Source organism: Macrotis lagotis, chromosome 3, assembly GCF_037893015.1.
Source record: "Macrotis lagotis isolate mMagLag1 chromosome 3, bilby.v1.9.chrom.fasta, whole genome shotgun sequence".
NCBI lineage: Eukaryota > Metazoa > Chordata > Mammalia > Peramelemorphia > Peramelidae > Macrotis > Macrotis lagotis.
In genome coordinates, this window is record NC_133660.1 from 168,800,677 (window position 1) to 168,825,494 (window position 24,818).

General features: G+C 32.1%; 1 protein-coding gene and 1 pseudogene across 2 annotated transcripts in view; both read left to right on the forward strand.

The window, feature by feature from the left end:
- The window catches only part of GABRA2 (gamma-aminobutyric acid type A receptor subunit alpha2), a 140,238-nt gene that overhangs the window by 26,052 nt on the left and 89,368 nt on the right, over positions 1–24,818 (forward strand). The gene's annotated exons all lie outside the window — the stretch shown is intronic.
- LOC141516320 (large ribosomal subunit protein uL3-like) lies at positions 14,807–15,994 on the forward strand (annotated as a pseudogene).

A 24,818-nucleotide genomic window follows, 5' to 3' on the forward strand; every position in this document is an offset into this window, starting at 1 on the left:
CACTAATAAAATTGCCTCAAAGTCCTATAGCTGATTTACTGGGGTATGATTTGTACTGGACTGGGATATACTTTCATCTAGTGTGACAGACCTTTTCTTATGATCTTTTAGGTTTTCTTGGGACACTGCACTCCAGAATTGTTTGGTGGCATTATTTAAAGTTGTTTGGAGGGGAATTTGGGAAAGCTTGGGTGAAATATCTGCCTTTTGCTCTGCCCCCTGATCTCTATCTAGAAGCCTTGTTTTCTGTGGAAAATGTTGACAAGTTTAAAATCTGCTCAATATAATCATACCTCATGTGTATTAATCATTTTCAGATTTATCAAACACTCTCCTCACAACTGAATGGTTTATATTATTATTATTATGCCCATTTTAGTATTGACAAAACTGAAGGTCTAAAAAGTTTAATGACTTTTTCATGTATTATAACAATCAAAGGAAAAGATTCAAACAAAGAGCACAAAATTCAATGATTATAACAGTTCAATTCAGAATTTAAAATTCTTGATGTTAAAAAATGCTCTAACATTTTATTTTTAAGCATTGCCCAAAACACTAGTGGTTCCTTTTTAAGCAAGCTGTAGCATGTGATAATATACCCTTTGGGTTCAGTCTCTGATCCAATTTCCCCCAACAGACCCTTTTATGACAAATATTTTTTGTTAAATGGATTTTGAAATTCTTTTTTAAGTTTAAGTTATTATTAAATTACAGAAAATTACAGAAAAGGTTATTTCATATATATCAAACATTCATTTTCTAGCAATCACTGCAGGATAGCTCATTTAATATGTACTAATCTTCATTTGCCCAGCACCTAAGGTACTCCCTGGGAGTAACTTTAGCTGATTCAATAAAGCTCAAATGAGCTGGCCTGCCAGGTTCAATGATAGATTTTAAATATAGGGCTACTGGGAATAAAAGTAAAAGATCTATATCTTTCTCTACTGTGTGCTTTTTGTCATATGATTTTACTTAATTTAAAGTTGTAACATATTAAAATATTACTATTTTCCCCTGCTGATCTTAAACAGTGCTTCCCATCTCTCACTGCAGTATTAGATTTTATGTTGTGCTATTCTAATTGCACATGATTTGCCTTTCATATTAGAAAGACGCTTCAAGAGCACAGGGATCAAATCATATGCATAAAATGCTGAGACGAAAGGATTTAAGTTCACAGAACTTAGAATTGAGAGGGACCTCAACATTCAAATTGCCCTACTCCTATATTTGTTAATAAGAATACAACAGCAATGGGGATCCTGGATGATGTACCTAACAAGAAATTGCTAATTTAATTATTCCTAATTGGGATAATAAATTCTAGATTTTGAATATTTCCCCGTTTGCCTGAATTCACAATATATGCTACCTCCATGATACTCTGATACTTCTTTAGAGTTGATTATGGCAAGATTCTTGTGCTTCATTCTTATTTGTTCAACATTGTTCACCTCAAATAATGACTGGCATGTCATAAGTAAATGAACATTTGGTGAAAGGATATCTCTTAATGAATGGGTTATCTACTTCAGGAAATATAGCACCTAAAAAAACTACTTAATGACCTGAATTGAGACACAATGTGATAAAAGGAAAAAAAAATATTTGCCTCCTCTTTATTGACCCAAAGTGTATAGAATTTGACAATTTGAAGAAATATGAAAGCAAATATACTGTCTGTGTCATCAAGAGTAAATACACTATTTTACACAGCAAGAAATTGAAGTCCCATTAACTGAAACAAATTACCCTACATCAAAAAATGAGTTAATGGCACAACTGGGAATAGAACCAACTTTTAAAATTCCTAACCATGAATGTTTTTCAGCTTTTATCACATTGTTTCCTTTACAAGATACTTCAGTGATTCCAATGATCCTACAAATATTCTGGGATTTATTATATGTATATGTGTATATTTATATAAATATATATATATATGTTTATATACATATAAATATGTATATGTGTATATCTGTATAGTTTATATTGATATATATGTATGTGTGTGTGTGTGTGTGTGTGTGTGTGTGTGTGTGTGTGTGCATGCGTATGTATGTAGCCATTTGACCCAGGTAACAGAGACTTTACTAACTTGGAGTACTTTGCTGTTTCAATTAATTTGCAATATACAATAAGAGTACATACGAAATAAATTAGAAAACAAATGAATACCTATCCATTGGTGACTGTGCAAAACACATTGACATTCATGAATGCAAATGAAATATTTCACCTTAAGATTTTTTGATTAAATGGAACCTTAGAAGTATGAACTTGGAATGCATGGAATTGCATAGAATCAAAATAATTATGATTAAAATGCTATCAAGGAAAAATTGAGACATATCTTAAATTTAAATTCTATCTAAATTTTCATTTATGATGGGTATTTCATATGTTATCTTTGTTTTGGCTACTCTGTCACTTTCCTTCCCATGTTCCTCCATTTCTTTGACTTTCTCTGTGTGTCTTTCTGTCTTTGTCTCTCTCTTCTCCTTATCTGTCTCTCTCTCTCTCTCTCTCTCTCTCTCTCTCTCTCTCTCTCTCTCTCTCTCTTTCATACACACATAGAGATATTACATATTCACACATAAATATGAACTAATTTAGTGAACTTCATTTTTCATTCTGAGCAATATATTTTTGTCATTTACTTGCACTTTCTATTATGAATGGTGCACACAATATTTTTTTAAGCCAACTCAGCTTTTTATTGTGAAGGAATTGTAGATGCCTGAACTAAGTATATTTAGCACAATATCATTTGAAAATAAAAACATGGGGGAAAACTTGACATTAATTGTGAATTTCTCTTTTAATTGAATTCTATACTGATAAACTGCTATGTCACTAGAAAAATAAGTAAACAGAAATATCTTTTTTAATGCTCTTGCTGATAAATATTTATAGCATTTTGAAGAATGATATTCTTTAAAAGTATAAAAGACAAAAATATTTTTTCCAAAAGAGATACTGAAAATATATCAGCAACCATGTGATAGAATTTGCCTTTTAATACCAAAAATAAAAGAAAGGAAATCAATCGCAAAAAGTTTTTGATTAAATATTGCAAAAACACAAGTCTTCCTCTAATAAAGTGACAATACTAAAATATATGGATGAAACATATTTATAATATTATATTCGATAATACATAAGGTAAATATGAAAAACAACAGCAAAGCACCCCAAACTCCACAAGACTTCTTATCTACTCATAGAGAGTATAAACACTGCAAAGGCATAGACTATATCTTTAGCTCTTTTTTCTTTACCTCCCTCACTGACTACTTTCACTTCAATTACACCTCAGAGAGTGAAACAGGACCATAGCAAACTAGATTAGGTATGTGGTTCATTCTATATAGGCAGGATTTCTCTTAGGAAACCATTTGTAAAGTGAGGGAGATATATCATAAGTGGAAGAAAATTGGCAAGGATTCTAAAATAAATATCTAGCACTTTATAGTGTTGGCAAGGAGTCTTGCCTACATGTCATCTCAAAAATGGACTGTTAAACTACATTAACCCAGACAGTTTGGTATTTCAAGGTTTCAGGATCCACATGCAACCTCCTTTTTCAATTGATCATGACTATCTGAACCAATTTTTTATAACCTGAACAATGAACTGTTCAAACTGTTATTTATTTTTGTAAATGTATGCAGATCATTTTACCCACACTTTTTAAGATGCAGAAAAGACCTTAGATTAAGGTCTACTATCCAAAGTGAAGGCAAAATTTATTAAAATTGTATAATGAACTTTGATCCTTTAATTCTGTCTGTAAAAGTTCATATAATGGGTTATAAAGTGATACTTGAATATTTCAAGGGGATATTCAGACAGGGCCTTAATAGATTTTGCTTCAGTATTCATTAATAGCAATGTATTTTCTTTTCATATTAAATTTATATCCTTGTAGATACTTAGGGATTGGAAATGTAAAATCTTTCATTCTTTGATGAGAAGCAAACAATATCATATCAAGGGGAAACAAAAGGAAACTAATCTATGATTTATCTTCTTAATCAGTTGTAAATCCAAGCAAAATGTTGAGATAAAACATTTGAACATGGCACAAAAATTTTTGCTTTACTATGGCAGGAATGTTATAGTCAAGAAATAGTAAGTCATATGTGAAACCTACTCATTGAACTACAACTGTTCCTCTGACTACAAGCTGCCTGTATTTTAATTTTAGGTGGTACAGAGTATCATTTATCAATGTGTTTCTATCCTTAGAGCAAAAAGTGAATAATCAACATGCACCTATCTCAGGGAAGGCAAATATGGGTTGATTCTTTTTTGATCCATTAGCTACTTTAGTATTACATATATATCACTTTGAAACTCTCAGGAGACTATATCATTAGTTTAAATCATTTATAGTGTTGAAATGGAGGGGCAGAAAGGGAAACCAGTGAGTATGAAATTATAAATACCATAGAATGGAAACATTAAGGGAGTTATGGGGAGATAAAATCATTCACAAAATCACATTTTACTGAAAATGGGAAAGGTATAAAAATTTTAAAAGATCTGTCTAGTGTCAAAAAATTAGTACAAATGATAGATTCATATTAAAATAATTTTAAGTTGTTAAATATCACTGAGATATTAATTTGGAGTTTTAGAGGTCTGCTAGAAAAAGACCATTCTTGCTGCTAATATTCCCTTGATAATCATCTTGATAATGGATATTATTATATATTAGTTTTAAATCTCTCTCTCTCTCTCTCTCTCTCTCTCTCTCTCTCTCTCTCTCTCTCTCCTCTACCTTCATACCTTCATCCTTCATTTAACAATATATAACTCAATATAAAAAATAATTTTATCACATAAGCAGCTTATATCATATAATTTTCAAATTTTAGGCATTTTAAAATTGTAAGTAGTGGTGTTAATATTTTATTATAGAGAAGGTCTATATTTACTCACAGCCTGTATTAAAATTGTATTTATCAATGATTAGAATTCAGGGAATAATTTATAGTTATGTAAACCCATCCAAAGATATATGAGTTAAGGTATACTTTATTTAAAGTAAGAATTAGTGACTTTTATTTGGAAAACATTATGTACCCCTATGCACCCCTACACAAAGTAATTATTTTTTTTTTATTTGTGATCAACAAAAACACTAAATATCAGTTAAAATTAAGTGGAATGAAATATTTTTTTTTTCTATTCAAGTTCATGTTCCCTCTGAAATCTGTCAAAATGACCCTTTGGAGGGGGGAAGACATGAACTAAAATTTATGAACTTCTTATTTGAAGCAAATAATTTTGGATCCTAGGATAAACAGTAGGTAATAACCGTAGGAAGAAAAAGGATAAACTGTCACATCAACTTTGGACTGTTTGGAGTGCAAAAAAACAAACAAACCAAAACACTATCAATCTTGTAAGGAAGATATCAGAATACCTCCCATTACAAGGGGAAACTACTTTCAAAATATTGCTCCATGAAAAGGGCTACAGAGAAAAGAAAATCTAGCAATTCAAAGTCAAGTCAATTCAGAGGGGTTCATATTGTATTTAAATTTTGTACTCTCAAAAATCCCAGTAAGCATGATCTAATTGTGACCCTGATGATCAATAGACAAGTCTAATTCAAAAGACTTGTAGGAAATTCCATTTCCTTTTAAAATTCCAGAATTAACATCTTTTTTTCTCCCTTTCCATTCTTCCTACTCTCCTTTAAGACTGAGATTGCAATTTTCATTTTGCTTCCATTATTTATGAAGTTAATTGTTCAACTCATTTCTAGATTTATTTGCTGCACTGTATTGAATTCCTCAGTAGCCACTATCCCCAGTCAGAAGTCATGTTTCCTAGGGATTAATTTAATAATATTTCAGCTGCACAGATTGTAATTAGCTAATGAGCAGCACTTAATTTTATGTGCCACTCTGAGATTGAGATGATAATAGAATATGAAGTGATAGTATGGAGAAATATTATGAAAAAAAGATAGAAAGGCAGTATAGATTAGTTTTATTACAGAGACATGTATGAAAATAAACTGGGTTCAACTTCTCAGTTTGTATATATGTAGGAAAACCTTTTGCAGCATCCAATATAATATGCTCTGGCTTAAGTCTATTAGAGCATATGTATATATATATATCAGGCAATTCATTCCATGGAAAACAGTATAAAAGTAATGATTTAACTACATTTATGCAAAACAACTGACCTCTCGTATATTGTTTGAATTTCTGATTCTTTTCATGTTTCTAAAACTTATCCTCCCTACTAGATTTCAGCCTTCTTATTTATCTGTACCTTTCCAGTACCAAATATGGTGCTAAATAGCTAGTTGGCCATCAAAAAACATGTGGTCATTGAGTCATTAATTAAAAATTGCATCACTCAAAAGAAGTAAAAGACTTTCTTAAATAATTTAAAAACTTGAAATTCTTATCTGCAATGTTAATATTCATGACCACAATTTTGAAGTGACAGCAAGTTATCAAATGTTGTGGCAGCACACTATGAAATATGGTACAAATTTTAAGCTTAAAGTATTCATAAAATTAAAAATATAAATTTTCACTTAGTGATATGGAATATGTGGTAAAATTTTTTGAACAGAGCTTCTGAAACTTTCTACTTTCAGTCTACTTTAAGCTAAATTTAATATAAATGTGACATTTTTAAACCACAAAATTATTACACTAAATGTTTTAATTATATTTTGTTCTAAGATATATTCAAACATTGAGTACAAACAAAAAGATTTCAAATACCTTCTCAACATTGTGTTTTTGCAAATCATTTCCATATGGATACTTACAATATAGAACTGGAAAGAATGGCAGAAATTGTGTAGTCTAACACTCATATTACTGATGAGAAAAAGTAAAGATGAGAGAAGGTAGGATACATTCCTAGTTACAAAGTCTAAGAGACTACAAGATTATATTTTGTTGGATATTAAAGTTTTTCAATTATTTTTATTTGTTTTATTAAATATTTATTAATTACATGTTAAAGAAAATGAGTAATCTTTTAAAATTTTTCTTCCAAATTCTCTGCCCTCACTTCCTGCCACTGTTTTCCTTGGGAGTGAAAGTAATTTGATATTGTTTATGCATATGGAATATTATGAAATATCTTTCCATATTAACCACATTGAAAAATTTTAAAAAGTAACTAAATGAAACAAAATAGAATATGCTTCAATCATGGTTCATTCTATGGATATCCATATTCTATTCATGGATTGCATTTATCATTATTTGTCCTTTTGGAAGTGTTTTGCATCAATGTTTTGTTCAGATTAGCTAAGTCTTTCACATTCTATCATCCTTAAAATACTGATACTATTTATATGCAATATCCCCTTATTTCTGCTCATTTCACTTTATATCATTTGTCTTCCAATATTTTCTGAAACCATATTGTTTATCATTTATTTTTTAAAATTGTAATTAAATAATTTTTCAAACAACATGCAAAAATAGTTTTCATCATCATTTTTGAAAGGTTTTGATTTTCCTTTTTTTCTCCTTCACTTCTTTCCTTCCCCCATCAACAGAGATCAATTTCATATGCAATATATATGACTAACATGAATACATTTCCATATAAATCATGATGTCCAAGAAGGATCAGACGAAAAACAAAAAACATGTTTTAGAAATTGAAAATTGTTAGTTTAGGTCTATATTCAGACTCCATAGCTCCTGCTCTGGTTGTGGAAGGTATTTTTCGTCACAAGTCCTTTAGAATTATCTTTGATTATTGTACTGCTGAGATGATCATGTCCATCATAGTTGATTTTCACAAAGTGTTGTTGTTATTAATTTGTTCAGTTTACTTCTAGTCCTGATCAATTCATTCATCATCAGTTTATGCAAGTCTTTCCAACATTTTCTGAAGCTGATGCCTCATGATTTCTTTTTTCTTTTCATAATGGTTTTTCAAATTTTACATATTATTTATTTTATATAATTACAATAATCTTCTTGTGAGAGTAAGCATAAAGTCCCTCCAACCCCTCCCCCAAAAGATGAGAAATCTCAAAAATAGTGAGAGAGAAAAAAGTATACTTCAGTCTGAGTTCAGATTCCAATGACTCTGTCTCAGGGATGAGTTGCCTTCTCCATCATAGCCACCAGAGAAGTTATTTCAACAATTTTCCCACAGTTGCTATCACTAGCTGTATTTCCCTTCGCTCTCTTCCTCCCCCCTCTCATCTATTACATTCTTTCTCATATTTCATCCTGTCCTCAGAAGTGTGCTGTATCTGAGTATCCTCTCCCATGATTTTCCCTCTCTTCTATCACCTATTTCCTCCCTTTCTTCCCCCCCCATTCCATCTTATCCCATCCCTTTCATCTTATTTGTGTCTAGGGTAAAATAGATTTCTATACCCTATTAAGTGTATGCTATTTCCTCTCTGAGCCATTTCTGATGAGAATGAAGACTGACTCGTTCTTCACTAGCCTTCTCCTGTTCCATTCCATTGAAAAAGCTTTTTCTTGACTCTTATGTGAAATATCTTAGCCCCTTGTTTCTCTCATTTCTCTTCCTCCCAGTACTTTCCTTTATCACTCATTGATTCCATCTTTTTACTATATTATACTATTATATTCAGCTCCTTCCTGTGCCTTGTCTATATATATATATATGCTACTTCTAACAGCTCTTATAAATGAGAATATTCATATGAGTTATCAGTATCTTCTTCCCATACAGGAATACGAACAGTTCAACATACATGTTTAAGTTCCTCATAATTAGTCCTTCTTGTCCACTCTCTATGGTTCCCCCCAAGTCCTGTAATTGGAGATCAAATTTTCTGTTCAGCTCTGATTGTTTCAGTGGGAAAATCTGAAAGTCCCATGTTTCATTGAAAGTCCATCTTTTCCCCTCAAAGAAGATGTTCAGTTTTGCTGGGTAGTTGATTCTTAGTTATAAACCATGATCATTTGCCTTCCAGAATATCATATTCCAAGCCCTATGAGCCCTTAATGTAGAGCCTGCTACATTCTGGCAATCCTGACTGTAGAGCCATGGTAGTTGAATTGCTTGTTTCTGGGAGCCTTTTGTATTTTCTTTTTGACTTGGATGTTCTAGAGTTTGGCTATAATATTCCTGGATGTTTTTCTTTTGGGATTCCTTTCAGAAGGTGATTGGTGAAATTTTCAATTTCTATTTTACATTCTGCTTCTAGGATCTCAAGGGAATTTTGCTGTATTATTTCGTGAAAGGAAATTTCTTAAATGAAGTCTAGGCTCTGTCCCTGGTAGGAATTTCAGGTAGACTAATAATTATAAAATTATCTCTTCTGGATCTGTTTTCATGGTCAGTTGTTTTTCCAATAAAATATTTCATATTTTCTTCTAATTTTTTTTGTATTGTTTTATTTCTTCCTGAGTCCTTGCAAAGTCATCAGCTTCCTTTAGTTCCTTTCTCCAATTGAAGGAATTATTTCCCTAGAGACCTTTTTTATGTCCTTTTCCAGCTGGCCAGTTCTGCTTCTTAAGGCATTCTTCTGCTCATTTGCCCTTTATGTTGCTTTTTTTCCCTTTTGAACTAAACTGGTTTTTAATAGCTATTTTCTTCAGTATATTTTCGTACTTCTTTCACCAAGTTGTTGACTTGCTTTTCATGATTTATCTGCATCACTCTCATTTCTCCTCCCAATTTTTTCTCCACTTCCCTTAATTGCTTTTAAAAGTTTTTTTTTGAAGTCATCCATCCCCTGAGTCCATTTTCTATTTCTCCTGGAAGTTTTGGATACAGAAGCTTTGATTTTGTCATCATCTGAGTATGTATTTTGATCCTCCATGGGACCAAAGCAATTTTTTATGGTCAGATTCTTCTTTTTCTGTTATTTGCTCATTTCCTCAGCCTTTGACTGATTTACTCTACTTCCAAGGCTTTGTTTTTGTTTATTGCGGGGGGGGGGCAACCCATAACCTTCAAGGTCTTATGGGAGGCTCTGACAGCTTTATCCAAATCCCAGTCCCAGTGGAACAGACCTTTCCTGTGGAACTCCTAAATTTTCTTGGACTGGGAAATTTTATTACTCAATCTTTCTGTGGGTTTTGCCCCTCTAAATTTTGGCTGGAGCTATAATTTGACATTCTTTGGAGGTTTTGTGGAATGAGTTTCCTAGAATTCCTGCCTTCATGCCTCCATCTTGGCTCTGCCCTCCTCCTCATGAATTTTTAAAGAACAATAGTATTCAATGATAAAAAAATGCCATAATTTGTTCATCCATTCCCCAATTAATGGAAATCCTTTTCATTTATAATTCTTTGCTACCACAAAAGAGCAGTTATAAATATTTTTGTACAAATTGGTCTTTTTCCTTTTTCTTTACATCTTCATGACAAAAATCTAATAATGGTACTGCTGAGTCAAAGTATATCATATAGCTTTATAGCACTTCCAAATTTTTTTCCATAATGGTTGAACCATTTCATGATTCCACAAACAATACATGAGTATGCCAATTTTTCCATATGTTTTCCAGCATTCGCCATTTTCCTTTTCTGCTAAACACTGTTTTAATTAGTATTTCTCTATTGGTTAGTTATTAGAGAAATTTTTCATATGAGAAATAAATGTTTTAATTTCTTCTTTAACCTATTTGCAAATATTTTTGACCATTTATCCACTGGAGATTGGATTTTTATGTTTTGGAAATTTGGTTCAGCTCATTTTATATTTGAGAAATTAGGCCTTTATCAAACAAATTTATTAGAAATTTTTACCAGCTTCCTTCAAATTCTTGGTGCATTGGTTTTGTTTGTGGGAGAGATTTTCTATTTCTTTTTATTAAAATTATTTATTTTGCTTCTCAAAATTCCCTTGATTTTTATTTTTTGCCTGAACTCATTCCTTATTCATAACTCTTACATGTACATTTTCCCATATTCCCTTAATTTATTTATACTACATTTATTAGGCAAATAATTTATTCATTTTGACCTTCTCTTGTAGATAGTGTGAATATTCATCTATATTCATCTTTGCCTACTTTCTGTCAAACCCCTTTTTGCAGTTTCCCCAGCATTTTTTTCAAATAGTGATCTCTTAGTTGAAAATACTGGATCTTTGGATTTATTAAACAATAGATTACAATGGTCACTTCTTATCAGGCATTGGTTTTTTTAGTATATTTCATTTATCCACCATTTTATTTCTTAGCCAGTATCACATTAATATGAACCATTTTGTAATTCAATTTTAATCTGGAACTACTAGGCTACCTTCTTTAGTATTTTCTTTAAATTTATTTGTTTGAAATTCCTGATGTCTTATTATTCCAGATGGATAATTTCATAATTTATTGTAGTTGTATATCATAAGTCTTTGGTAGTTTAATTGACATGAAAAAAATTGTCATTTTATTATATTCACTCAGTCTATACATGCTCAATTAAAATTTCTCAAATTGTTTAAATCTATTTAGGTCATTAATTTTGAGAAATTAAGCATTTATCAAAGAACATTGCTACACAGTTTTTTCTTTACTACAAGTTACTACACAATTTGTGTGAAGTTTTATAATTGTGTTCATATATTTCGTGGGTTTATCCTGAAAATTAGACTCTCAAATGTTTTATGCTGTCTGCTGTTATTATTTTTTCTTTTTTAAAAATTAATTTATTTTTAACATTACTACAATAGTCATGTAAAAATAACACAGCTCCCCTCTGGGACACACAAAAGAGAGAACCCTCAAGATAAAAAAGAGACAAAAAAACAAGCTTCGGTCTATTTTCTGAAATAATCGGCTATGTCTTTTGGATGGATAGCATTCTTTATTATAAGTCCTTAAGACTTCTGCATTGTAAGAAACTGTAGGTCATTTACAACCAATCATTCCATAGAGTTGCTGTTGTTTTGTATATGGTATATTTCCCATTGAATCTGCTCATGATTTTTTTTTTTTTAACTGAGAGTATCATGTTCATCATTTCTCATGAAAGAACAGTATTTCGGGAGCAGCTAGGTGGCACAGTGGATACAGCAGCAGCCCTGGAGTCAAGAGAACTTGAGTGAAAATACTTCCTCAGACATGTAATAATTACCTAATTGTGTGACCTTGAGAAAGTCACTTAAGGCCATTGCCTTGCAATCACATGCAAAATTTTGTTCAGCCATTCCCCAACTGCTGGGCATTCCTTGTATCTCCTGGTCCCCATCACCAGAACTATTGTAAATACCCCTACACATATATATTTTTTCCAGTATTTTATCTCTTCTGGAATATAGTCCTTGCAGTGACACTGCTAGGCAAAAGGGTAGTCATGGTTCTATAGAACTTAGTTAATACTTAGTTTCGAACTCTCTACAGAAATTATTAATCATTTCACAATTCCTCCAATAATTCATCAATGTCTCAATTTCTGCACATCCCAAACAACATTTGTCATTTTGTCCTTTCCTTTTAGCCAATCAAATAGGTATAAGGTAGTACCTCATAATTGTTCAATAATGCATCTCTCTTATAAGTAGTGTGGTAGGACATTAAAAAAATTAAATAGATTGAATTGATAACCTCCTCTAAAAACTGTTCATATCTCTTGATCATTTTTCAATTGGGGAATGACTCTTTTGTAATTTGATTCAATTCTCTATGTTTGAGAAATGAAATCTTTATTAGAGAAACTTGTTTGAATATTTTTCCTACAGTTGCTATTGTCAGCTTTCCCTTTATCCTATTCCTCCCATTGCCATTTTTTCTATTCTCTTGCTCTTTTCACCCTGTCTGACCTCAAAAGTACATTGGATCTGACTAACCCTACCTAGGATCCTCCCTTTCTGTCACCTACATCCCATTCCTTTCCTGTCCTATTTTCTTCTACAGGAGGATAGATTCTTATACTCAATTGAGCATGTATGTTATTCCCTCTATGAATCATTTCTAGTGAGAATGAGGCTCCCTAACTTTTCTCTTACCTTGTCCCTTTTCTACCCCACTGCAAAAGCTTTTTCTTGCCTCTGTTATGTGAATGAGATTACCTCATACTGCTTGTGGAGATTAGCTCATTCCACAAGTGGAAATTCCAAGTGCCGTAGTAAATTAGAAAACTGATTTTAGTTATCAGTATCATCTTCCCATTCAGGTATATAAGCAGTTCAACATCATTAAGTCCCCTATGATTTGCCTTTACTAGTTACCTTTTTTAATGTTTCATTTGAGTATTGTATTTGAAGATCAAATTTTCCATTTAGCCCTTGTTGTTTCATCAGAAAAAGTTTGAAAGTCCCTTATTTCATTGAATGTTCATCTTTTTCATGAAAGGATATGTTCATTTTTGTGGGATAGGTGATTTTTGTTGTAATTCAAGCTCTTTAGCTTTCTGGAATATCATTACAAATCCTACAATCCCTTAATGTAGAATCTCCTAAATTTTGTGTAATCCTGACTGTAGCTCCACTATATTCTGAATTGTTTTCTTCTGACTTGTGGCAATATTTTCTACTTGAACTGGGAGTTCTGAAATGTGGATATCATATTCCTGAACATTTTCATTTATTCTTTTAACTTCTATTTTACCCTCTGCTCCTAGGATAGCAGTGCAACTTTCCTGGATAATTTCTTCAAAAATGAAATTGAAGTTTTTTTTTTGGGTCATGAGTTTCAACCAGTCCAATAATTTTAAAATTATCTCTCTAGTTCATTTTTCCAGTTCAGTTGTTTTTCCAATGAATATATCACATTTTCTTCTAGTTTTCCATTCTTTTCTTTCATTGTTTCTTCATTTCTCACAAAATCATCTCCTTTCCTAAGCTCTCTTCTTCATTTGTTGGATTTATTTTCTTTAGAGAACTTTTGTATCTCCTTTTCCATTTGGCTAATTTTGCTTTTTTAAAGGTATTCTCCTCATTGGTCTTTTGGACAACTTTTACTATGTGATTCAAAGTGGTTTTGAAAATGTTATTTTCTTAATTATTTTTTCTATCTCCTTCACTGAGGTACTGACTTGATTTTCATGATTATCTCACATTGCTATTTCTAATTTTTCCTATACCTCCTTTTATTTTCAAGATGTTTTTTGAGTTCTTCCATAGCCTGAGAGGAAATCATACTTTTCTTAGAAGTTTTGGATACATCATCTTTAACATTTTTATCTTCTTCTGAGAGTATATTGAGCCAAAAGTAAATGTCTATGCTTGGATTTTTTTTTATTCTGTTGCTTTCTCATTTCCCCAGTCTATAACTTGATTTTATTTCTTTGTTAAAGTGGAGTTCTGCTTCCATTATCCCAGGGTTTTGAGGGGTTTTGTAACTGTTTTCAGGGGGAAAAAACCCAGGTGCCTCCAAGTCCTCAGTTCCTTCAAGATCTAATGAAAGGCTATGGCTGCTTTCCTGCCCTGTACTCTGGTCCCTGGGTGATCATAAGCACTCCTTTCTGAAGTAGTACTGTGAAGAGAGTGCTTGTGATCACCCACAGAAAAGAGTGTGGGGCAGGAAATTAGACATAGACTCTCATAAAATCTTGGATAAATTGAGATGGCAAAATTGAGGTCCATCATGAATTTAATTTTGTAATTCATTTCTGCCTGTAATACAATTAATTTTTCCATTAAGAATACGAAAGCTAGGGGCAGCTAGGTGGCACAGTGGATAGAACACCAGCACTAGACTCAGGAGTACGTGAGTTCAAATCTGGCCTCAGACAGTTAATAATTACCTAGCTGTGTGGACTTGGGCAAACCACTTAACCCCATTGCCTTGCAAAAAAAAAAATAACCTAAAAAAAAGAATGTGAAAGCTTCTCTCCCAGCTGGACTTAGTGGCCACCGCAGCTGCGGCAACATGTCCCACAGAAAGCTCTCCACTCCCAGCATGGGTATCTGGGTTTCTTGCCCCAAAAGAGAAGCAGTGGGCACTGGGGCAAGGTGAAGAGCTTTCCCAAAGATGACCCCACCAAGCCCATCCACCTGCCTTTCTGGGTTAAAAGCGGGCATGGCCCACATCATTCAAGAGGTGGACATGCCTGGCTCAGAAGTCAAAATGAAGGAAGTTGTGGAGGCTGTCACCATTGAGGAGATGTCCCCCCATGATCACTGTAGACATTGTTGGCTATGTGCAACCCCCCCCAAGGCCTCCAGTGTTTCAAAACCATCAGTGATGAGTGTAAGAGGCAATTCTTTAAGAACTGGTATATGTCCAGGAAGAAGACCTTCACCAAGTATTGAAAGGCATGACAAGATGATGATGGCAAGAAGCAATTGGAGAAAGACTTCAACAGCATGGAGAAGTACGGTCAGTTGATCTGAGTCATAGGCCACACCCAGATTTGCCTGCTCCCTTTGAGGCAGAAGAAATCTCACCATATGGAGATCCAGGTGAATGGTGGCAGCATATCCGAGAAACTGGACTGGGCCTGCAAGAAGTTGGAGAAGTAGGTACCCGTGTCCACTGTGTTTGGGCAAGATGATATGATTGATGTCATCAGAATGACAAAGGGCAAGGATTACAAAGGTATTACTAGCCATTGGCATACAAAAAACTACCCCGAAAATCCCACCAAGACCTACATAAGGTGGCATGTATTGGAGCCTGGCAACCTGCCCATCTGGCCTTCTTGTGTTGCCCAGGCTGGTCAGAAGGTCCACCACCACTGCACTGAGATCAACAAGAAGAACTACAAGATTGGCCTGATTAATCAGATCAAGGGCAAGCTGAGAGAAAACAACAAATCCACTGACTACATTCTGTCTGAAAAGAGCATCAATCCTCTGTGAGACTTTGTCCACTACAGTGAAGTGATCAATGACTTTATCTGCTGAAAGTCTATGTCATTAGGACCAAGAAGCAGGGCCTCATCCTGGGAAAGTCTCTGCTGGTACAGAACAAATGCTGTGTGCTGCAGAAGATAGACTTGAAGTTTATCATATGAATTCCAAATTTGGCCACGGCCACTTCCAGACTGTGGAGGAGAATAAAATTTTCATGGGACCACTCAAAAAGGACTGTGTTGCAAAGGAAGAAGCTGCCTAAGGTTACCAAAAAATGAAGCTGGTGGATTCTCAATAAATGGAAATTATTTAGAAAAGATTATGAAAGCTGTTATTTTGTGCCAATATATTTATTTTTGATGCTATTTCATTGTCTATGGCTCCTTTTAGCAAGACAAAAATTCACATTTCTCCCTTTTATTTTGCATTTGCTTTGTCTTATAATTATTATCTCTTGCTCTTTTTTCTATAGCAAAATTGGCTACCAGTTCGTTATTGTAACTATATGTATCTCTTGTGTTTCAAATGTTTCTTGTAAAATGTATATTGTTGAATTCTGCTTTCCAATCAAATTTTTAATCTAGTTTCTTTTTTGTGGATGAGTACCTGCTACTCATATATATTTCCAATTTCATGTAAAGATAGTTTTGAACTTTTGTTTTTGTAAGATTTTGCATTTCAGGGCAATTAGGTGGCACAGTGGATAGATCACTGGCCCTGGAACCAAGAGGACCTGAAATCAAATCCACCATCAGACATTTAATAATCATTTTGCTATGTGATCTCGGGAAAGAAGCTTAACCCCATTGCATTGCATAAAAAAAAAAAGTTTTGCATTTCACATCTTTCTCCCTCCTACCTCCTTGACAGCAAACAAATCTGATATAGTATATATATATATATATATATATATATATATATATATATATATATATACATATATATAAACAAATATATATGTGCATATATACATATATGAATATATATGTATATACAATATGTATATATTTATATATTTATGCATATATATATATACATATATAACTATGTTAAACATTATTTCCATATAGTTATGGTGTGAAAGAATAAAAACAAAAGGGAGAAAAATAGGAAAGGGTACAAAAGAAATTATAAAATAAAATTTTAAAATGTAAAATAATGTGGTTTATTCTACACTCAGAACAGTTTTATTGCCTTTGGATGTATTTCTATATTGCTCCCCAGACTGGTTGGATCAGTTTACAACTCCATTAAAACACCCAGTTTTCCCATATTCCATTGGACATCGATGCTTTTTTTACTTTTCTTCATATTGACCAATGTGACAGACATGAGGTGATATCTCATAGTTGTTTTAATTGGTATTTCTCTAATCAAAAATGATTTAGACAATTTTTTCATATAATTCTAATTAGCTTTAATTTTTTCTTCTGAAAACTGCCTGTTCAAACCCTTTGACTACGTATCAATTGGTGAATGACTTGTATTCTTATAAATTTGATTCAAATATACAAGACTAGAAATGAGTCTTTGATAAGAAAAAACTTTGCAAAAATGCTTTAATTTGATTTAACCAAAATTATCAATTTTGCAATGTTCTCTATCTCTTCTTTGCTTATAAACTGATCCCCTTTCCATAAATTTCACAAATAAACTATTCCTTATTTTCCTATGGTATGACACTTCATGTCTAAATTATTTTCGTATAATGAGAGATGTTAGCTTATGATTAGTATCTGCCATTCCATGTGTCCTAGAGATTTTGGTCAAACTGTGAGACCTTAGGCCATAAGTTGGTATCTGGTTTTGTCAGACAATAAAACAATATAGTCATTTACTATGGTTGCTTTTGTACACTATCTATCACACTGATCCATCATTCTAATTCTTAACTAGTACCAAACAGTTTTGACACTGTATTTTCAGATATGATAACTTTCTTTTACATTTTTCCCATAATTTCCTTGATATTTTTGACCTTTATTCCTTCTGATGAATTTAGTTACTTTCTTCTAGGTATATAAAATAATTGTTAGTAGTTTTACTGGTTTGGCAATGAACAAAAAATTTAATTTAGGAAAATTTGTCATTTTTAATATATCAGTTAAGCCTACCCATGGCAATTGACAATTTTCCATTGATTGTATTTGTGTGAAAATGACTTTGTAATTTTTTTCATATAGTTTTTGCGTTTGTTTTGACAAGTAGACTCCCAAATAATTTATGTGCTCTATAATTCCTTTTAATGAAGTTTCTCTTTCTGTATCTTGCCTACTCTGCTATATTGATATTATATGGAGATGTGTATGATTTAGGTAGTCTTATTATATATCCTGCAACTTTGAAAATTTGTTTAATGTTTCAAATGATTTTTAGTTGATTACCTAAAATTTTCTAAGTAAACCATCAAATAATCTGCAAAGTAAAAATTATGTTTATTCATTGCCTATTCGAGTTCCTTCAGTTTCTTTTTTCTTATCTTATTGTTAATGTTAACATTTCTAATAGAATATAGAATAATATTGCTGATAATGCTCATATTTGTTTCATCCCTCATTTTATTAGGAATGCTTCTAATGTATCAACTTTAAATACACTACTTGCTGATGGGTTTTAATTGACTGCTTATTATTTTTAAAGAAAACTTCATTCATTCCTATGTTCTCTAGTATTTTTAATGGGAATTGTTGCTATATTTTTCAAAATTTTCTTCAGGATATAAAAGAGATAAAGAAATATTTCTATTAGTTTTCCTACTGATATGGACAATTATGCTGATAGTTTTTCTAATATTGAACCAACCCTGAATTCCTGGTATAATTCTTACCTGATCATAGCATATTATTTTAGTGATAACTTGCTATAATCTTTTTGCTAATATTTTAATTAAGATTTTTGAATCAATATTCACTGATGAATTTAATCTCTAATTTTATTTGCTTTTTTTTTACTTTTCCTGGTTTTGGTATAAACATAATATTGGTGACTTAAAAGGAATTTGGAATAACTCCTTCCATGCATTTTTCCCAAATAATTTATATGGAATTGGAATGAATTATTCTTCAATTTTTGGTAGAATTTATTTGCAATCCCATCAGTCCCTTAAGATTTTTTTCTTATGGAGTTCATGGATGGCTTCTTCAATTTCTTTTTTTTTTCTGAAATAGGATGATGTGAATATTTTATTTGCTCCTCTGTTAATTTAGACAGTTTAAGTTTTTGTAAATATTCATCCATTTCACTTATATTGTGAGAGTTATTGGCATGGAAATGAGAAAAATTGCTCTGAATTATTACTTTAATTTCCTTCTCATTGGTGGTGATTTCACCCTTTTCATGACAATCCTAATTTGATTTTCTCCTATTTTTTTTAAATCAAACTGATCAAATGTTTATCTAATTTATTGCTCTTATTCTTAAAGCAACTTTTGTTTTATTTCTTGCTTCAACAGTTTTCTTTCAATTTTATTAATCTTTCATATGATTTTCAGAATTTCTAATTTGGTATTTGACTGAGAATTTTCATTTCTTCTTTTCATTCTATTTTAGTTGCATGCCCAATTCATCAATCCCCTCTTTTCAAAAATTCATGTAATTGTTTAGAGTCAATAAATTTCTTTTTATAAATGCTCAGGCTGTATCCCTCAGTTTTTGACATTTTGTCTCATTATTGCCCTTGTCTTGGATAAAATAATTGTTTTTATGATTTGCTGTTTTGTCAATTCAGTCTTTAAAATTAGATTACTTATTTTTCAATTGATTTTATTCTATCTTTGCATGGCTCTTTGTTACATATATTTTTATCACATCATGATCTAAAAATGATGCATTTAATTTTCTTCTTTTCTGGATCTGATTGTGAGGCTTTTTCCCTTAAACAAAGTCAATATTTGCATAGGTTTTATGTATAGAAGAGAAGGTATATTTCTTTCTATCTTCATTCATTTTTCTGAAGCAGTCTATCAAGTAGACTATCTGAAATTCTATTCACCTCATTAATTTCTTGTTTATTTTGTGGTTAAATTTATGTAATTCTGAGAAAGGAAGATTGAAGTCCCCCACTAATATAATTTTGCTGTCCAAGTCTTCCTCTAACTCATTTACATTCTCATCTAAGGACTTAGGTGCTATACCACTGATGCATATCTGTTTAGTTTATTTAATACTTCATTGTCTCTGGTATACATTAGGAAGATTTGGTTTCCTTCCTTATCCATTTTTATCTATTTTTGTTTTTGTGCTGTTTGAGATAGAAATTGCTAGGTTTTTTTGCATTTCAGTTGAAGTTTAAAATATTTTTCTCCAGTCATTTACCTTTACTCTGTGTGTGTTTCTGCTTCAAATGTGTCTCTTGTAAACAGCATACAGTAGGATTCTTGTTTTTAATACAGTCTCATTTTATGACAATATTCATCCCATTCACATCATCATTATCATAACTAAGTCTATATTATCCTACATCCTATCTTCCCTCCATTTGTACTTTCCTTCTTAATTTTACTGTATCCCTCCTCACCAGTATTTTTCTTCTCACTACCACTTTCCTCTATTATTCCTTCTATCATCCCCTCCTCTTTTTCTCTTTTGCCTTCGACTTTTAACCTTCCTTCCACCTTCCCTCTATCAATCCCTATTTCCTTTCCTTCTTTCTTCTCTAATTACCTTTAGAGTAAGATAAACTTGTAAACTCAGCTGTGTATACATTATTCCCTCTTTGAGCCAAAATGAGGAAAATAAGGTTTAAGCAATCTGTAGTTCCTCCTTTCTTTCCTTCTGTTGTAGATAGGTCATTTTGTAACTCTTCATATGATATAATACTCCATTCTGCCTCCCCCTTCCACCTGAACCAATACAATCAATTTTTGATTCTGTAAATTTTTATATCATCCATAAAAATTTTATGCCTATAACTTCTGTCTAAGTATACTATGTATACTTAGGTATATTATACCTTTAATAGAGAAACAATTCTCTAGAGTTTTAAATATCATTCTCCCCTGTAGGGATATAACCAGATTAATCTTCTTTAGAGAAAATTTCTTTTCCTTTGTTTACTTTTTTATTATCTCTTGAATCATCTGTTTGAAAACGAAGTTCCCTATTCAAGTATAATCTTTTTATTAGGAAAATTTGAAAGTCACCATTTTGTTAAATATCCATCATTTCCCCTGAAAGTGTATGCTCAATTTTGCTGGGTAGTTGATTCTTAGTTGTAATTCAAGTTTTTTTGCCTTCCAAAATATCCTATTCTAGACCCTTAGATTCCTTAATATTGATACTGCCAAGTGATGAATAATCCTTACTATGGCTGCTTTTAAATTGCTTCTTTCTGGTTTCTTCCAATGTTTTCTCCATGACTTTATATTTCCTAGTTTTGAGTACAATATTTCTTGGCATTTTCATTTTGGGATGCTTTTCCTTTTATTTTTCCTGGCACACAAGAAGCTTTGTTCCTACTGTCAGAAACCACCAGACACAAAGTAATCCCATTAGAAATTATGATTTTTTTTGCAATGTTTGTAACTCTATGTATATAGTAACTCGCTCAAATATTTAAGAGAGGCAGTATGGTGCAGTGGATAGGAGGCTAATCTTGAAGCAAGAAAAATGGTAGATTTATATATACATATATATATATATGTATATATATGCATATATATTTATATACACATATGCAATCTGTATTTGTATACATGTCTATGTGTGTGTGTACATGTATATAAAATACTACCAAGGATTGTGTTAAGCACTGAAGAGAGAAAGCAGGGGAGGGGGTGAGAGAAACAATTCCTGCTCTCACAGAGTTCAGTCTAATAGAGACAATATGCAAATAAATATGTAGAAACAAGACACAAACAAGGAAAATTGGAGATGATCTCAAGAGAGAAGACCCTGAGATCAAAAAGGATCAGGAAGGATTTCTATTCCAGTTACTTAATTTTACTTTTAGTTGAGTTGTTTTCCTTTCCAGTTGGTCAATTTTACTTTTAAAGGAGTTGATTTCTTTTTTTTCCATTTGGCTAATTTACATTTAAAGCTATTATTTTCTTCAGTCAAATTTCGTTAGTCAAGAGTCTTATTTCTTTTCTCCAATTTTATTCTGCCTCTGGTTTTTAAATCCTCTTCTGGTTTTGAGAACAATTCTTTAATCCCTGTGAGTCTTCATAAGTAGGCATTTTATCACTGCTTTACTCTTTTGAAATGTTATCAGAATAATACCTTTCCAGATATATTGAGTTGTAAAGTTGGTTCATTCTTTTTTGTTGTAGACTGTGTTGCCTTAGGGTCTGTTTAGAGACTTCATTTAAAGTTGGTTTGGGGAAAGTTCTGGGAATTTCCTTTTCATGCCACCATCTTGGCTCTGCTTCTGGGAGTCCAGGAAATGCTTCTTGAAGTGAATAGGATTTTAGCTCAATTGAAGGAAGGTGATGCTGCTGGTGTTGTTTTTGTTTGTCCTTCATTCTTCTTCCTCTCTATCTCCTTTTGCCTCTTCTTCTCTCTATTCATTACCATTTGCTTCACTTTTCTTTTCTCTCTCTTGCTTTGGCTCTCTTCTTTTTTCATTCATTCTTACTACTTCCTTCCTTTGTGGAAATAATAACTTCAAGGTGTAGGGGGAAAAAAAGGAACTGGTTGTCTAAGGTCTTGAGAAATAGCCTTTGAGATACTTTGAAGAGATAATTGGTGGATTCCACCTCCAATTCTAGGATAGCTGGGCAGTTTTACTTGATGATTTTTTGAAAGATATTCCATGATGAAAGTTGGCCAGGCAGTATTTATTTTGAACATGGCTTTCAGGTAGTCCAATAATTCCTAAATTAATTCTCTTGGTTCTACTTTTCCGGTCAGTTGTTTTTCCAAAGTATGTATTTTACATCTATTTTCAAAATTTTTCTTGATTGATGCTTTATATCACATAGTTGTTCACTTCTACTTGCCCAATTCTATTTTTCAAGGAATCATTTGAAATTAGCTTTTGCATCTCCTTTTTGTTTTGAGAAATTCTCTTTTTTAAAGGTGTTGTCATCTTTTTCATTTAACAAATTGTATTTTTGAAAGAACAGTTTATTATTTTGTTCTTTTGATGAAATCTATTTTTAAAATGTTTTCTTTTTATATTAGTTTATGTGGATTTCTAAAGGAGTTATTTTCTTTTCCATTTGTACATTTCCTTTTCATTAGAAATATTTCAAAGTTCATTATTTCATCAGGTGACTCTTTTTCCTTTGATGTATTATCTTTTTTTGGCTGGTGAAATTAGTCTTGGTTGTAATTCCAGTTCTTTTGTCTTCCAGAATATCATATTAGAAACACTTTACTCCTTCAATATTATTCTTTCTAAATCTTTCATGTCCAGACTGTGGTTCTGTGGTATTTGCATTCATTGAATACTTTCTCTTTAACCTGGTAGATCTTGAATTTTTCTATAATATTCCTGGAAGTTTTGATTTTCAGTATCCCTTTCAGATGATGATCAGTGGATTCTTTCCATTTATCTGTCAATCTCTCTAGATCTACAATATTAGGACAGTTTGAATTGATATTTTTTTGCAATAAGATACCTAGGCCTCCCTTTTTGAAATTAGACTTTCTGCTATTAATTAAGCTTAATTTATCTCTTGATATATTTTTCAGGTTGATTGCTTTTCCTATGATAAAATTCAATCTCACATTTTTTCATTCTTTTGACTTTTTTATTTCTTCTTAGAGTCTCTTGGAGTCAACTTCTACTTTCCCAATTCTAATTTTTAATGAACTACTTTCTTCAGGAAAATTTTGTGCCTTTTTTCCATTTGGCCAATCCCATATTTAAAGTGTTTTTTAATCAGCAGATTATTATTATTTCATTTTTCATTGACCTAGTTATCCCTTTTAAGATGTTATTTTCATCAGTACTTTGTGTAACTCTTGACAAGTTTTTAATTATATTTTCATAGTTTTCTTTTTAATCCATTTTCTTCTATTATTCTTATCTGATTTTGATTTTTTTTATTTCTTCCTGGAATTTTTCTTTTGTGTGTGAACAATTCATCTTTTTTGGAGACTTTGTGGCTTTTTTGGATTCCTTTTTTCTGAGTTTGTGTCTTGGTATTCTTTTTTTTTACAAAGGTAACTTTTTATTGTAATATTCTTTCTTTATTTGCTCCTTTTCTCAAAATGTTGGACTCTATTTCTTGTATAGGAGTCAATAAGCTCTGTCTCAAATTTCAGTCTTTTTCCAGCATCTTTTTTAAAGAACTAGCTTTGGCAGTTGCAAATTTTCAGTGCTTCCAAAGTAATGTTATCTTGGGAATCATGTGGTCCTAGCTGTCTTGGGCCAACCATTCTGGCCCTTACCCATGAAGGGCCCTTGCCTTGATCCCTTACTCCTCAAAGACTCTGTTCTCTTGGTTCTAAGAACAATACTGTTACTCAGGGTCTCAGATCCCTTTAGGTCAGATGTATTTCTGCCCCTCAGTTCATACATTTCCTCTTGGTCAAAAGTTCTTCTCTGAACTTAAACTATTCTATCAAAGTGATTTTAAATATTAGAGCTGCCAAGTGGTTGTCCCTTAGGGCTTCCACTCCCTCTTGACCAAAAATACTCCACTCTGCCCTTGGTCTAATAGCCAGAAGTGGGGATAGGTAATGGAGCTGTCAAAGAGCTTGCACCCAGTGTTTGCATATGGCTGACCTGTACTCTCTTTCTGTCCATTGTCAGGTCCCCTTCCATCACTATGATATAGCTCCCCCATTAGTATTTTATTTTCTTGGATTCCAGACCAGCCTCTGTCCCTATGGCAGAGATTTCTTCTTTCTGACCAGTTTTCTGGGACTGGAAGTATTTCTCACTAGGTCCTTTTTTGGTTCTGACACTTCAGGATATTTTATATGTTATATAAAATTGTTCATAGGAGAATGATCTCAGTTGAGTGCTTCTTTACTGATCTTTTCACATTTTCTCTACTTAATTTCCTATGCTATTGATATTGGAATAGTGTTCGAGATATGAATCAAATTAAAAAGAAGTGTCTAAAATATTAGTAGAATAACAATATAAAACCTTCCTTTGTGATTATCATTAGTTTGTGAATAAATATTGTTTA